Consider the following 15,882-nt stretch of genomic DNA (forward strand, 5'->3'; position numbering starts at 1 on the left):
GAATGTAGCTAATTTGCTCTTATTTCTTACTCTATAAAATGGGAATAAAAATAACTGTAGGGTTGTAGGTAAAGCTCAGTGCCCAGTACAAATAAACACTCAATAACTGTAATCCATACTATAGTTTTTAAATGATGTACCTGAATTAAAAAGAGGTAAAAATCAAGCACATATTGTTAACTGAGAAAAAAAATCAATACAATATAAAAAAAGAAAAACAGACTTAAAAAGATGATCTTTTATGCAGAGGAACAAATCAGTGAATTGGGTCAAAACTATAGGTTTACTGAAATCAGGTCTGGAATTACACAGAGGTGGCTGAGAGTATGGTTCTTTGAAATAATGGGGTCAATAAGGCTCCATATGAAATGGTAGACTTTATCCTGGCTTAGTACTTCAGCAAAAGGCTGCAAAAACTTGACCAACTCCTTCCTGGGACCACAGCTTATAAAGGGCTGCAGATCCTGAGATGTGGATAAAGACATATGTGTAGCCTCATAGCCACATATTCATATAAGGAATAAAGCCAAGGGTTGCCACTGTAAGGTTTGGACTGGGATTAAGAACCCAGGGATCTAGAGACAACTGGAAAACCACTAGTCAAGCATGTGTGAATGCAACAAAGAAGAGGGAAAGAAAAGCAACAGACAAATCAAAATGTCACATGACCAACCTGCAAAATAAAATTCTAAAACACAGCAAGAAATCTAATTTTAAGAAAATCAACCAATAAAATCAGTAACTGGAACATTAACTCCAGATTAATTTGATTTTACAGAATTATCTGACAGTGACCTCAACAGGAGCATGTTTGAGATGCTCAGAAATAAAGCTATCATCCATAAAAGAATAATTAATCATTAAATTAAAAGATAATCAATAAAATAAAAATAGGCAGATAAAATCATAAAAACAATCAGAAATCTTAAGAATGAAAAACAGGTTCATTGACATAAAAGTTCATAGATGGCTAATCCTCCGCCTAGCGGCGCCGGCACACCGGGTTCTAGTCCCGGTCGGGGCGCCGGATTCTGTCCCGGTTGCTCCTCTTCCAGGCCAGCTCTCTGCTGTGGCCAGGGAGTGCAGTGGAGGATGGCCCAGGTGCTTGGGCCCTACACCCCATGGGAGACCAGGAAAAGCACCTGGCTCCTGGCTCCTGCCATCGGATCAGCGCGGTGTGCCGGCCGCAGCGCGCTGGCCGTGGCGGCCATTGGAGGCTGAACCAACGGCAAAGGAAGACCTTTCTCTCTGTCTCTCTCTCTCACTGTCCACTCTGCCTGTCAAAAAAAAAAAAAAAAAAAAAAAAAAAAAAGTTCATAGATGGGAAACTTAAGATGGAACACTTTTAAGGAGAGAATTAAGTGGGCTGGAAGATGATGTCAAGGAATTCACTTAGAAAAAAAAAATCTCAGAAAGGAAAATACATTTAAAAAATGAAATATGAGCTAGTGCTGTGGCGTAATAGGCTAAGCCTCTGCCTAGGGCGCTGACATCCCATATGGGCTCAGGTTTGTGTTCCGGCTGCTCCTCTTCTGATCCAGTTCTGGTCTGGGAAGGCAGTGGAAGATGGCCCAAGTCCTTGGGCCCCTGCACCTGCGTGGGAGACTCAGAGGAAGATCCTGGCTCCTGGCTTTGGATCTGCCCAGCTATGGGGATTGAACCGGCAGATGAAGACCTTTCTTCCCTCTTTCTGTCAGTAACTCTACCTCTCAAGTAAGTAAATAAAATCTTAAAAAAAAAATGAGATAGAAGTTGAGATATGGTAAATTAAAAATGTGAGAGAAGTTGAGATATGGTAAATTACTAGGAAACCAATATATAATATATCTTTTAATAATTTCAGAAGATGATAGAGATTATGACAAAGCTGAGAATTTTCTAGAATTAGAATCCTAAAATTAAAGAGTGAATCCTGAGTTTATGATTGATAATTTAAAATAAACCCACATCTGACAACATTTCAAAGAAATGATAAGATAAACTTTTAAACACAACACCAAAACTGATGACCTGTAATGGGAAAATCCAGAATCTGAAATTCACTCTTAAAAATAATAAAAATTACTAAATTAGATGACTAATAATCAAATTCAAGAATATAGAAAAATTTAAATGGCCTAAAAAAAAGTAGAAGGAAGAAAGTACTGCCAATAAAAAAGGAAGCAATGACATACAATTTTAAAAATCAAAATCAAAAGCCACTTCTTGAAAAAAAGTAAATGAAATAGAGAAATGCTTAGTAACTAAGAAAAAGAAAAGGTTCAGCATAAAAAGTATTAGGAATAAGAAGGGAGCATATAGATTAAAAAATTGAAAATATCTAAAGACTATATGAATATCTTTAAGCAAATAAATTTGAACTGTGAACTGTTTATTTTTCTTAAAAATATAACAAAATTTATTTAGAAGAAATAGAATACTTAAATAAGCTAGTAACTGTGGAAGAAATTGAATTGATAATTAACAATCTACTCTAAATTACCTACTCCCTATTGATAAAATGTACCAAGTCCAGATGATTTTAGATGCAAGTTTAACCAAATATTCAGAATAGGTAAAGCCTACAGGTAAAGCCTATAGAAAACAAAACAAATCGTTTTGGAAATAGAAAAAACTGAAATGTTTCTCAACTCAAATATTATTTTAAGAGGCTAGTATTTCTATGATATCACACTCTACAAAAACAGTTTTCAAAAATGGAAATTAAAGACAAATCTCCCTATGCAAACAAAATACATAAAATATTAGTAAATTAAGCTAAATGTGTTAAAAGAATACACAGGGCTGGTGTTGTGGCACACAGGGTTAAACTACCATCTGTGATGCCAACTTTCTCCCATTCAGCTCTCTGTTAATGCACCTGGGAAAGCAGCAGAAGACAGCCTGAGTGCTTGAGACCCTGCTACCCACTTGGGAGACCTGGGTGGAGTTCCTGGTTCCTGGCTACAGCCTGGACCAATCCCAGTTCTCTGTCTTTTAACTCTGCCTTTCAGATAAATGAATAAATCTTCATATATATATATAAATATATATATATATACACACACACCAAATAGAATTTTTTCAAGAATGTAAAATAGGTTTAACATCAGGAAATATCACATACAATATAAATTTATTAGCAGGATACTTTGATAATATTAATGCAGAAAATGAATCAGATAAAATTTAACTAGGAGTCTTGATTTAAAATGCTTAGCAAACTATAAATGGGTCAAAGGAACTTCCTTAACAATCATTTTGACTTTCAAAATGTCAAAGAAACATCATGTTTCTAGAACAGTTGCATTGAAGTAAGAAACTGAACAGATATTCCTAATATCATTCTTTCTATTTAATACTATATAGAGGATTAATGATGTAATATGACAGGAAAAATAAATTGAACACTTCAGAATCAGAACTGTCATTATTTACTATATATATATAGTAAATATATATATATACACACACACATAGAAAAGTTCAGAAAATTTTATGTTTAGCTGTTAGAAATAACAAGAGAGTTCAGCCAATTTCCAGATATACACCAAAGGTAACCAATGAACAGTACTAAGTAAAACAGATCCTGCACAGAACAGTATTGAAGTCTAAGTTGTAAGAGAAGAAATTTAACAAAATAGATTCAAGACCTTTGTGGCAAAAATTATAAAATGTTATTATAGAACGTGAAGAAATATCTGAGTAAGTACAGGGATATAGTTAATGGGTGGAAAGCAAATATTTAAAAATGTCAATTCTATCCTGATTTCTTTCTTTCTTTCTTTCTTTCTTTCTTTCTTTCTTTCTTTCTTTCTTTCTTTCTTTCTTTCTTTTTTTTTTTTTTTTTGACAGAGTTAGACAGTGAGAGACAGAGAGAAAGGCCTGATTACTTTCTGAAGTTAATTTTGTAACAAGTAAAATTCAGCAAGATTTTTGTGAAATTTGACCAACTAGCACTAAAATTCATATTGTATAGCAAAAGACTAGGAGGAATCAAGACAATTTTAACAGGAAAAAAAATCTTACCAAATAATAAGAGTATTATAAAACTCTGGTAATTAAGGCACTAAGAAATTAAGGCACTATGGTGTTAGCAGAGAGAGAGAAAAACCGTCCACTGAATGAAAAAAGACCCTAAAAACAGATTTGATGTAGATGATGAAGTTACAAGTTATTTGGCCAAAGATGACTAATTCATTCAATGGTGCTGGGATAACTGGGTTATCCATAAGGACAAATAATAAAATAGGGGTGCATGTAACATACTATAAACAAAAATAAATTCCACGAAGATTAGAGATTTACATGTAAAAGGCAAAAATTTAAAACTGTTGGAAGGAAATACAGCAAGGTTTCTTTATGACCTTGGCATATGGCAGGAGTTCTTAAATGACATAAAAGCACATGAAGGAAAACATTAATAAATTTTACTTCATTAAAACTATAATCTTTGAAAAATAAATGCTACTAAAGACACAGTTAAAAGAGAAATTAGGAAGAGATATTTGTAAATTTCAACTTTAAAGGGTGAAAATCCATCGCTTCTCGGCCTTTTGGCTAAGATCAAGTGTAAGGGTGAAAATCCAGATTATCACAACTAACACCAAAACCAAAAACTCTCCAAAATAACAATAGCAAAACAACCCAAAAGAAAGAGGGTAAAAATGCAAATAGGCAAAGCAAAGGGAAGCATTTTAAGTGAGATATTATCTAATCCCCATGATACTGGAAAAATTTTCAACAAGTCTGACCATTCCAAATGTTGAGAAACATGTGGAGAAGCTCTCAAAGATTGCTACTGAGAATATAAATTGATACTACCACTCTGGAAGAAATTTTGCAATACTTGATAAAGTTTAAAATGCCTATTTGTTAAAGATAACCAATTCCACTTCTATGTACATGCATGGGTAAAGATATTAACTACAACATTGCTGGTACGTGGGAAACATTGGAAATAATGCCTAATAATGACAGAATCGATCACTAAATTTTAGTTATATGTACAGAGGAATACATGTTTTTTAATAATCCAGAATATATGGCTTACCTAAAATGAATTCATCATGATAAACTTCAGAGGAATTTTGATTATATTCAACCTTTTATTAAAGCTTTGGAGACTATCACCTCCAAGAGGGTCAGGAAAAACTTCTTAAGTATTGCAAATGTTCTGTACCATGGATTGGGTGTTAACACACAGCCGTATCCCTAAGCTCCCCAAACTACATACCCAATTTGTCTACTTCACTGTTGGTAACTTATAATGGAATAATAAAAGATTAAAATAGGTTCAGTGACAAATGTTCCAAATTATTCAGATTTGTGTTAGCAGGGTATTACCTTGTATTTCATATTATTTTATATATTTTCATGTGTTTGAAATACTTTACATTACAAACATGTGTAAGACAAAGTCCACTGTTTGTCCTAGCTAGAATTAATCAAGGTAAAGGAAAGCATTAACATCATCTTTTCATTGCCCTCACAATAGATCTCAATATTCCAGGGATGAATAAGCATATCACCACCAAACACACAAAGTGATCATTTTTTTTAGTCAAAAGGAAAACTTTCACTTCATTTTTTTACTATGCATAGAATCATAGACTTCCTTGAGTGAGTGACCAGAGGCATATATTGCAGATATAGTCAGACACTACAATTACACCAATATCATCAATTTAGGTTTTCAAAAGGATAAAGTGGGGAGAATGTGTTGCCAAGGTCTTTTCTACTATGAATCAACAAGTGGTTTGGCATCAAAACTGCTATTTGCTTGTGGGGTTCACCTGGGGTTTCAGGAAAGAAAAGTAGACAATACCTTTTCAATGCTGCATTTCAAGTTGACCATATGGAAAGCAAGGTTTTATTCCAGCCAATTCTCTTTGTCTCACAGTGTGGAGGAAAAGTGCCAGCCACTGCTACTCTCGCCACCAGCCACGGTACAGATGTTTGGAAAATGCAAAAACAGAAATGAAACAAAAAAAACCCTCAAAAATAAGTTTTGCATAAATGAAAAATAGAGTATATAATTATCATAGCTGCAAAAAGGTAAATGCATATTTTATTTTTTCTCTTGTATGAAACAAAAAGATCCAAACAAACAAAAACATTGATGTTTTGACTTAATCAGTGTTTTGTTGAAACTAACAATTTTAAGAACCAACTCAAACATGGCTAAAAGTGGGAATATAAAACAGATTTCTTTTAATCCGATAAAGATTTCTTTTTACCTCCAAGAATGTTAGAATTTGACCTACTTAAATGAATACTTATTAAACAAGGAACAGAACTATTTTAAAAAAAAATGTTTTCAGATACCAAAATGGAAATGGATTGTTTCTTTGACATCTTAATAGAGAAAAACAAATTGAAATAAAGATTCCTTATGCTACTCAGATAAAACACAGGTTAGAAGAAATGTCTTCAAACTGTTCAAATGTATATTCTTTAGTTGGGGTAGGCTGAGGTGGGGAGTGCTTAAAAAGTATAAAGTCCTAGTTCCTGCAATAACAAAGACATTGTTAGATTAAAGCACATCAAGGTTAATTACTAAAATGTGACTGTCTTTGCTTAAAAGAAAACTTTAAAAATGTAACATAATCTATAAGGAAATTGTGTGAGTTGGTAGTGAGATCTTAATGTAAGGCCTGGCTCTGCCACAAGCCTCCTGTATGAATTCATTCCCTTAACTGAAGATCCTTGGGTTTCAGCATCCTTATCTCTAAAGTGCGATACAAAACCATGGTCTGATCATTAAACTTCTTTCCAGCTTTAAAGTTATACAAATCTAGTGAAAATGATCCAGCATAAGACTTTTTTCTTATTTATCTCCTTAAAATATAATAGACAAATAATCAAATATGCAATAAAATCAATAAAATACTAAACACACACACTCACACATCAGCCATATTTCTGAATAGGAAGAGAGAAGATTTCTTTCTCTATTTTTTTTTTTGGTTGCCATTATCTATTCCCTGATGTGTATTTAAAAAGAGAGTTCCCATGAAAAAGATTTTTATTTTTTTCTGAATCAAAAATAGCATATGATTTCTTTGCCATTAAAGTTCTATTAAGAAAGAAAACAAAAAAATCATTATGGAAATCCTATTAAGAACTTTAAAAAGAAAGAAGAAGTCAGTAAAACTCCATTTAAATTTTGAATTGTTCATTCACATATTTTCTTCTGCAGAACTTTATGTGCTGCCTCAAACTGTCTTCATTTCCTTTCCCAGGGACAATATCCTCAACTGTGTGAAAAACAGGACCCTCTTCTCATACCCTTTCCACCTGTCCTGAAGTAGTTAGTTGTTCAACAAAGCCAAGGTATAGATTATAGCCTGAGATAGTGGGGATGGTAGCAAAACCTTTCACCTGGGAGACAGTACTCTGGTCACTCAGCCAGGTCTAAAAGAAAGTCAAGCCCTACCATGACTTTGGCAAGAAATCTGGTTCTCATGGCTGAATAATAATTTTCACACGAGGCTTTTTAAAATGAAACTACCTAGGCCAGAAAATAAACTGGAGAATATGAGTTTTCCATGTCAGTATTTAAACCAGACAAGACACTATCAGTGCATCTGTAAACAGAGGTGACAGGCCTAAAGAGAATATGAAGCACGTAACACCTTGGTGAGGGCTAGAAGCTCAGCTTTATGCAAAGGCCAAAGTCTTAGGGCAAATGCTCCACTATTTCTAGAGTAGATATGCCTATGGCACCAACACAAGCAGAAAGCTGGGCAGGGGACAAGAGACAGGCAAAGCTCCTATTACAGGCTCTGGCTAGGCTCTGTGTGCTGATAAGGCTTGGGCCCACTGGACTGTACCCCTGGGGAACACAAGGGTGGGTCCCATATGGGAGGCGGGCTCCTCAGATAGAAAGGCAAGGTCAGAAGCTGCACAGCCTATGAGCACTCCCTGCTGGCAGCCAGGGCTGGAGATGATACGGTTTTGTATGAGACCCGGCTGCCTAAGGTTTCTGTGACGAGGCTCATGGAGAAACTGCACTATTCATGGGATAAAAGCCTACCTCTGATTAGTTTTAGATAGTTCTAGATATTATGCTGAATCAGAAGGAAGTTAGGGTGGACTATCAATAGGAGGAAATGTAAGAGCTGGCAAAAACTTTGCGTATAGCTGATTTATACAATTTTCATTGAAGTTTCCTAGCTATTAAGAGTCTACAAAGCATACTCAGGTGTGTGCATATGTGTGTGTGTGTGCATATGTGCAGGGGAAGAGGATGTGGGAGGAAATGAATTTCTGTGCTGTTCATTTTACCTCTGTAAGAGCAATTCATGGGATAGTTCAATGTGTTCACAACCATCCCATCCATAACTCCCATGGAACTGCATAGGATGCCCATTACATCACCATGCTAAAGCCTGAGACAGGTGGTCCTTGTTAATCTGAACAGGCCGGGGACAATAATACTGGTATCTCCTTGGTGCTCACTTCTGTTAGGGTTTTTCTGTATAATAAAATGAAGGTCAAAATGGCAGCCTGCTAAAAGCAGCAGTATTTCAATTGCAGGAATAACTTGCTTGTCATCCACTTGTTAATGCAATAGTCAAACATTTCTGTGACATGTACAGTATCAGCTAACTTCAGCAGATAAAGGGTCTAGAGCAGGAAGATGCTGCAGATGCTTTAGCTCGGAGGAAGGCTTAGCAGAGCCAAAACGTCAGCAGGGCCTGTTTGTTCCATACTTTCCATCGGGCTCTGTGAAAGAAATGTTAGATTACTGCAATGACAAGTTTGTGACAAGCAAGTCATTTGTGCAACTGGTGCGCTCCTGTTTTTATCTGTTTACCATTCAGACTTGTGAATGCCATTTCAAGCACTTACAGGATTTCTGGCTCCCATTAAGGGGAAATGGTTCCTCCATGTTTAGAATTTTCTGCCTCAAAGAGAATTACGAAGCAATTATTTATCCCTGTGGTCACAGTGTCACACAAAAGCGCTCTTGAGTTGTTTAGTTGGACTCTGAATCATGAAATGGAGTCCTGAGGACTGGATAGCTTGGAGCATCAGAAATTTCTCATCTAGTTTATTGGAATGACTACAAAGCAAGCCTGTGAGAGTCAATAAAATTGTGGCCAGCTTGAAATACCTTGCTCTTTTGCTCTGGGATCATATATCAAGGCCATATGCTTCAAGGCACATAAACTCACTTGTAACAAGTAGATCCTGAGAAGCTAAGGCCTGGCTGTGTCACAGACACTGGCGTGTGATCTAACACATGATAGTTTTGGTGACAAGAACCGCTTTAGCAATTGGGAAGGGAATTTGTGCTGCCTTCTCCCTGTATTCTGTGGGTAACTAGAAGGCCAACACAAACCCAGTAAACATTTTAACTGCATGGTCAAAAGCAATACTGAAATATAAAGTTAACATTTGAAATCCTCCTAAGTTAATGCTTTCATGGCAAAAGAAGACCCTAGCAGATTCGAGGTCAACAGTTCAAGATCTTCCCATTAGATCTTCATCTTAGGTAACCAAGTGACTTTTGGAAAGTCATTGTAACCTCCCAAGAGGAGGGTATTAAAGAACTACGCAGTACCTGCTCCTTGTACACCTGACACTGGTGGTCTCAGGGTCAATGTTCTAAGATGTGAAAAGTACCTCCAGAACTCAAGGAAAGAAACAGTACTCTCTAAATTCCATCGTTGGCACTGAATTTATAAATAATTCTAGCTTTTCACCAAGATGGCACTGGAGGCAAAGAACAAAGCTCCTGCCCCTCCTAAAGCTGAAGCTAAAGCAAAGGGCTTGACAGCTACGAAGGCAGTGCTGAAAGGCATCCACAACCACAATAGAAAGAAGATCCACCCATCACCCAAGTTCTGGTGGCCCAAGACACTACACCTCCAGTGGCAGCCCAGATATCCTCGGAAAAGCGCCCCCAGGAGAAACAAGATTGACCACTAAGCCATCATCAAGTTCCCCCGACCACTGACTCGGCCATGAAGAAGATAGACGACAACACACTGGTGTTCATTGTGGATGTTGAGGCCAACAAGCCCCAGATCAAACAGGCTGTGAAGAAACTCTATGACGTTGATGTGGCCAAAGTCAACACCCTGATCAGACCTGACGGAGAGGAGAAGGCGTATGTGCGCTGGCTCCTGATCATAATGCTTTGGGCATTGCTGACAAAATTGGGATCATCTGAACGGAGTCCACCTGGCTAATTCTAAACATATGTTTTTTTCACCATAAAAAATAATTCTAGGTATAATTCTTTTTTTTTTTTTTTTTTTTTTTTTTTTTTTTTGACAGGCAGAGTGGACAGTGAGAGAGAGAGAGAGAGAGAGAGAAAGGTCTTCCTTTGCTGTTGGTTTACACTCCAATGGCCGCCACGGCCAGCGCACCGCGCTAAGCCGAAGGCAGGAGCCAGGTGCTTCTCCTGGTCTCCCATGAGGTGCAGGGCCCAAGCACTTGGGCCATCCTCCACTGCCTTCTCGGGCCACAGCAGAGAGCTGGCCTGGAAGAGGGGCAACCGGGACAGAATCCAGCACCCCGACCGTGACTAGAACCCGGTGTTCCTGCGCCACTAGGCAGAGGATTAGCCTATTGAGCCGCGGCGCCGGCCTAGGTATAATTCTTAAAGAACACATTATCATGGTGTTTGGAACCAGGGACCTAAAGACAGTAATTGGCAAAGCAGATCAAAGCTGGAACTGACAGCATCACAGACCTGACAGAAATAATGATGTAAACTGAGGCAGAGGTTGGGTTTGTTACAGAAAATGATAATCGTCCTAGCTGAAAAATAATTTTATTGCTACTAATCCTTTGTAAGACACTCATGTGTTACACAATTTACATGTGTAATTTAACCTTTACACAACAGCTCTCTACATTCTCAATGTTTTCTTTAGATATGGGAACTGAAACTTTTGGACTTATAAACGTCACCATGAATATGGAAGCTACAGAGATTTGAAACCAGGTTTCCATTACTGCAAAGTGCATATAGTGCGAAGAAGTAAAATCATCTCTACTGCCTTTACAGGCCTTTTCTCTCTGGTGTACTGAAAAACATTTTAATGTATAAATGTGGAAATTTGAGAATTGGCTAGAAAAGGGCCCATGAGAAGATGTTGACTTTAGCTGGCTCTTAGGCCTTTGCGAAAGCTGAGCTTCATCAAGATGTCATTCCTGTCCCCAACCCTGATGTATTCCCACTTTGATGCATTGGGGAGGAGGTGAAAGGGATTCTGACCTAGTCACTATCGGTGTGCGATGAATGCAGCTTCTTTGGCGGCATCTTCTGGTGTCCATGCCAGTTCCTTCCTCTCAGCATGTTCACCTTGCTCTCTGCTCCCCTGTTACCCCCAGGGAGCCTCGCTTTGTCACTTGTCTGGTTCTTTTCAGGTAGGGGGAAGAGGCGGGCATCTTTTTCCATGACAAGGATCAATGGAATAGTCTAAACTTCAAACTTTGCATAGAATGTATCTTTTGTTCAGTCTTCTGCTTTGTTTCTTTTTAATGATAGCTTTGCCACCAGTCCTATTTGTATGTAACTCAGAGCTATGCAAATCAAACCTGTAAGCAAGACATTGCAGCTACTCCATCTTAGAATGAATATGTGTCCAAGTGGTGGGGAACTCTGTGTGAGCCACGCTCCTTGAGTATTGTGTGTCTGATGGCTGCTTTCCTTCTGTGGGTGGCAAAGTATAAGTTCAGAGAGCTCTGCATTATTGTCCCTGGGTCCCTGCCCTCTTTTTAGTGTATATTCACTAAGGGTCACCAGTAGTTTTAGCTGGCACAGAATTATATTTTTCATGGTATTACTACATTTTTTTTTCACTTCTTGGGGTCACCCATACACAGACTTCTTAAAAGCTACTCAGAAAGACCCTGTGCATATAGAATCACAAGCTCACAGGGCACGAGATGGAGGAGGTGCTTAGTAATGGGTGGTGTGGTCCATCATCTGGTGGGAGAGCCTCTCACATGAGCACTGAGTCTCTGCTGAGCACCACCAGGGCCGTGGAACTCCCAGCCTCACAGGCAGCAAATCTCGTTTCAGGACACTTCTATCTGTACGCAACACTCCACCTTATAGTGAACTTAACCTTCCTAAAACTGCCCTCCATTGCTTTTGCTTCTTTCTCATTCACCTTTCAGTCCTGAGAGCTTCAGGTAATTAATAGTTTAATGGCTCAATAACCCTTCTGCACATCACATACCAACAACCAGGTTTAGATTGTCCTAGCTTGTTCCTCTACCCTCAACCAACAAGAGTTAAATTCCCAGTCTACCCCTCTGACAAGCCTGAAAGAAATGAGTCATGGTCTATCCCAGGTCTCACTTCCACCTGGATGTAAGCAGTATTGTGGCAAAGGATGCTTAGTCTCTTTGATTTTCTGTCCTATTCTATGGAAAACTTTTCATGACACCTCAGGCAGATGTGATTGATATGGCTGTTTATAAGGTGACCAGAAAATTTATTTTGCAAACAGGGACACTTTTGAGGGTGAAAGGGCCTTATGAATGATTATACTAAGACTACAGGCTTCAGCCGGATCTATCCCAGGCAAAATTCTATAGCACCTTGCACATACCTTTAATCCAATGCCTGTCTCTTTGCACAGTTATATATTCCAACGTGTTTCTTCCACTGATCAGTGAGCAGTCTTTAGTGACAAAAACAGATTTATATGTGTACTTTCAGTTTCTAGAAAAGTAGTTGGCATATCTGAAGAGCTCAGTGTATATGTCTGAATTGAGGATGCCTTTTTTTCCTAATTACATCCTGGAGACCTCTCCCTTCATTTTATATCAAATATCATCAACACATGTTGGCTTTGTATTTTTGGAAAAGAATCAAAAATACTTCACTTAAAACTATAGGAAGGGAATGGTTTGAGTATAATGGAAATGGGTTTGACTTTGAATACTGACAGCAATAAAGAGAGTGAAATGTGATAAAATTTCCACTATAACTCTACTGTACTTTTTTTTTTTACAAACACTGAACAATATGCTCTAATCTCTTTCTTCATGAGGAATTTTTTCAGCAGCTTCACTCAAAATTTGAAGCTTGTAGTAAACCAATTATTATAGGAAATGATGGTAAAACAATATAATCTTGGGGCCAATGCTGTGGCGTAGCAGGTAAAGGTGCTCCTGCAGTGCTGGCATCCCATATGGGCACCGGTTTGAGTCCCAGCTGCTCCACTTCAGATCCAGCTCTCTGCTATGGCCTGGGAAAGCAGTAGAAGATGGCCCAAGTCCTTGGGCCCCTGCACTGCATGGGAGACCCAGAAGAAGCTCCTGGCTCCTGACTTCGGATTGAGTGCAGCTTGGGCTATTGCAGCCATCTGTGGAGTTGAACCAGTGGATAGAAGACCTCTCTCTCTTTCCCTCTCTGTGTCTCCTTCTCTGTTTAACTCCCACTTTCAAATAAATAAATAAATAAATCTTTAAAAACATCTATAATCTGTATTCTCAATTAAAACTATTGCCTTCACCCTGGTCAAGTACATTTATAAGTCTTGGTGACTCTTGACAGTGTTTGCTTCTGAGTAACAGTAGCTTTCAAAAAGAGAGGGAAGAAGAAAGTTACTGAAAAATGTGACCCATCTTAAGGAGGCATGTCTTCCTTTCTCTTGACACATTTAGAGCATTTCAGAAAGATGTGAGTCTATCCTTTTTAAATTAAAGATCTTCATAGAAGGCAAGCGCAAGCCCATGGATTGTTTGTGTGTGTGTGTGTGTGTTTTCAAGTCTCACTATCAAAAAACCTGCCTAATTATCAAATCTAAATATTTTCTGTTGTACTATAAGCATATATGATCATCCTGGGATGCCAGTGAGGTAAAAAGAGAAATTCATAATTTGTTTGAAAGCTGGTATTAGGTCACTACTCTAACCTTTTTTCTAAGATGAAAATCCACTATCTTTGACTTTTCCTTACAGAATCTTTTCCCTCAAAATGTTAAATTGAAACTTCATGGTGGGGGAGTTGATAACTCTCTTCAAGATGTTATCCAATTGTATTTGAATTCTGGACAAGCATGATTAAATCTCTAATCTATGCTTGGAGAAAACAAGAGAAATGTCTTTATTCTGCGTGCTTCTTACATATTTTGCTATTAAAGCTATTGTTAAATTTCAGTTTTATATTTTACACTAATGATCAGCTTTCTGTGTGTAACTTCTAGATGCTGTATTGCTCATAAAGCTAGTCATTCTTGATTTTCAAGCCACCAATGACATTAATGAAACCAACATGAACAGTGGAAAACACCAGACTTGCAAGAAAATTTAAAAGAACCAAAGTTACGTGGCTGCTGTTGCAGAGTCTTAGATTTGTGGAATTTGAATGCAGACTCACACAAAATAAAGTGGGTAAGCAAGCTCAAGTGTGTGATGTTAGTTTAGCAACTACTAGCAAGTGTAAACAAATACAGCTACATGAAATTCTCTGTGTAACTCATGAAGGAGTGGTAATGCCACTTTTGAGCCTTGCTTTTTCTTCCTGAAGAATATTAACAGTAACTTTTATTTAACAATATTCTGTTTATTCCCTATTTTACTAAGTGTTCATCTCAAAGGATTGATCTCTCTAAAATGGTTGTTATTTTAACCCTGTGCATAAAAGTACTTGCACTTTGAATCCATGCATTCCCCGTTCTTTACATCTACAATAGTGATTACCAACAACCATTTAGAAGTTCTGGTGTACTGTTAATGAGATTTTGCAAGTCTCTTTCCTGCCTACTCCTTAAAATATAGTTTTACATTGAAGATTTTAAGATATTAAATTGCCTCTTCGAATTATTTAGAATATGTTGGGTGTTCCAACACTGGAAACATGTATCTAGATCATCTAAGTTATCAAAAGTCAGACCCCAGGACTGACCCCACTGCATCTCACTTCTATATTTCTCCAAGTTGATGCTGATGCCCTATTAATAATTTCCTGAGAATTTTGAAGTGTTTGGCTTGGCACAAAACAAATAGGTTAGGCATCTTATTTTTTGTTACTTGAGGCTAAATTAAAAGCTCTCCTAGTCAAATGGCATCAGATCATAACTCTACCCTTGCCGTATTTCAGCAGACCCCTTGCTGGGCCAAGAAAGGAAGCAACATACTAGCACGGCATTGTGTCCTGGTGTCATCAAAGGATTGGCAAATCAGTTTTGCCAAGGGCTCTTCCAGGATATTTCATCAGATAGAAATTAGATGTCCAAGTCTATATCTTGCAAGACATAAGTATTTAAACAATTATATTTAGCTATAGTTTCCCAATAAGTTAGTTTCTTTTTGGCAAAGAAGAAGCAGTGAAGGTAAATGTGAATGTATTGTCTCCCACAAACTAGTAAGCTGAAGTTAAGTCTAACACCAGGCTTCTTGGGTGATCTTCCAAACAGTGCACTAATGCAAGAGGCTACATTTCTGTAATAGCTTATTTTTAAAGAGCACAGAATGTAAACAATGGAATTAATAAGCAGCTTATTTATTAAATTTATAGAGAAACTTACATGGAAGAGATTACCTACTCCAATTCTTTTGTTCAATCTTTTCTGTTTTATCTAGTATGTCATTTTTATAGTTTTATTTAATAAAAATTTGTATTGTACACTTCTATCAGCTTTATCTATTCTTATTCACGCCTAATCTACTCCACTGCCAGCATATAATTCCAAGAGATTTGCATACATAATTCAGGATTCATTACTTCTTGGTACATCAATGGTCACTTGGGTCCATGACTGCTAATTAAGCAAGTAGCTTCCAGGCCACTATTACATGAGCAGATACTGAAAAATATGTGCTTTACAATTATTGGGGAAAAGAAGACTCTCATTACAGAGAAGTACATAGCTATTTTAAAGGCTCATTTCTTCAAAAAGAACAAAGGTAATGGCTCTCATTCTG

The 15,882-nt window shown here is 37.5% G+C and overlaps 1 protein-coding gene and 1 pseudogene across 45 annotated transcripts in view; one reads left to right on the plus strand and one right to left on the minus strand.

The window, feature by feature from the left end:
- The window catches only part of ZBTB20 (zinc finger and BTB domain containing 20), an 877,267-nt gene that overhangs the window by 245,292 nt on the left and 616,093 nt on the right, over positions 1-15,882 (minus strand). For 35 of the 45 annotated variants that reach the window (XM_070072152.1, XM_070072132.1, XM_070072154.1 and 32 more), the window contains one exon: positions 5,807-5,906. The exons of the other annotated variants lie outside the window; for them this stretch is intronic. The gene's annotated coding sequence lies outside the window, so the exon portion shown is untranslated. The remainder of the gene's footprint in view (positions 1-5,806; positions 5,907-15,882) is intronic. 45 annotated transcript variants of the gene reach the window in all.
- On the plus strand, positions 9,697-10,162 carry LOC138849281 (large ribosomal subunit protein uL23 pseudogene; annotated as a pseudogene).

This window comes from Oryctolagus cuniculus, chromosome 4, assembly GCF_964237555.1.
Source record: "Oryctolagus cuniculus chromosome 4, mOryCun1.1, whole genome shotgun sequence".
Lineage (NCBI taxonomy): Eukaryota > Metazoa > Chordata > Mammalia > Lagomorpha > Leporidae > Oryctolagus > Oryctolagus cuniculus.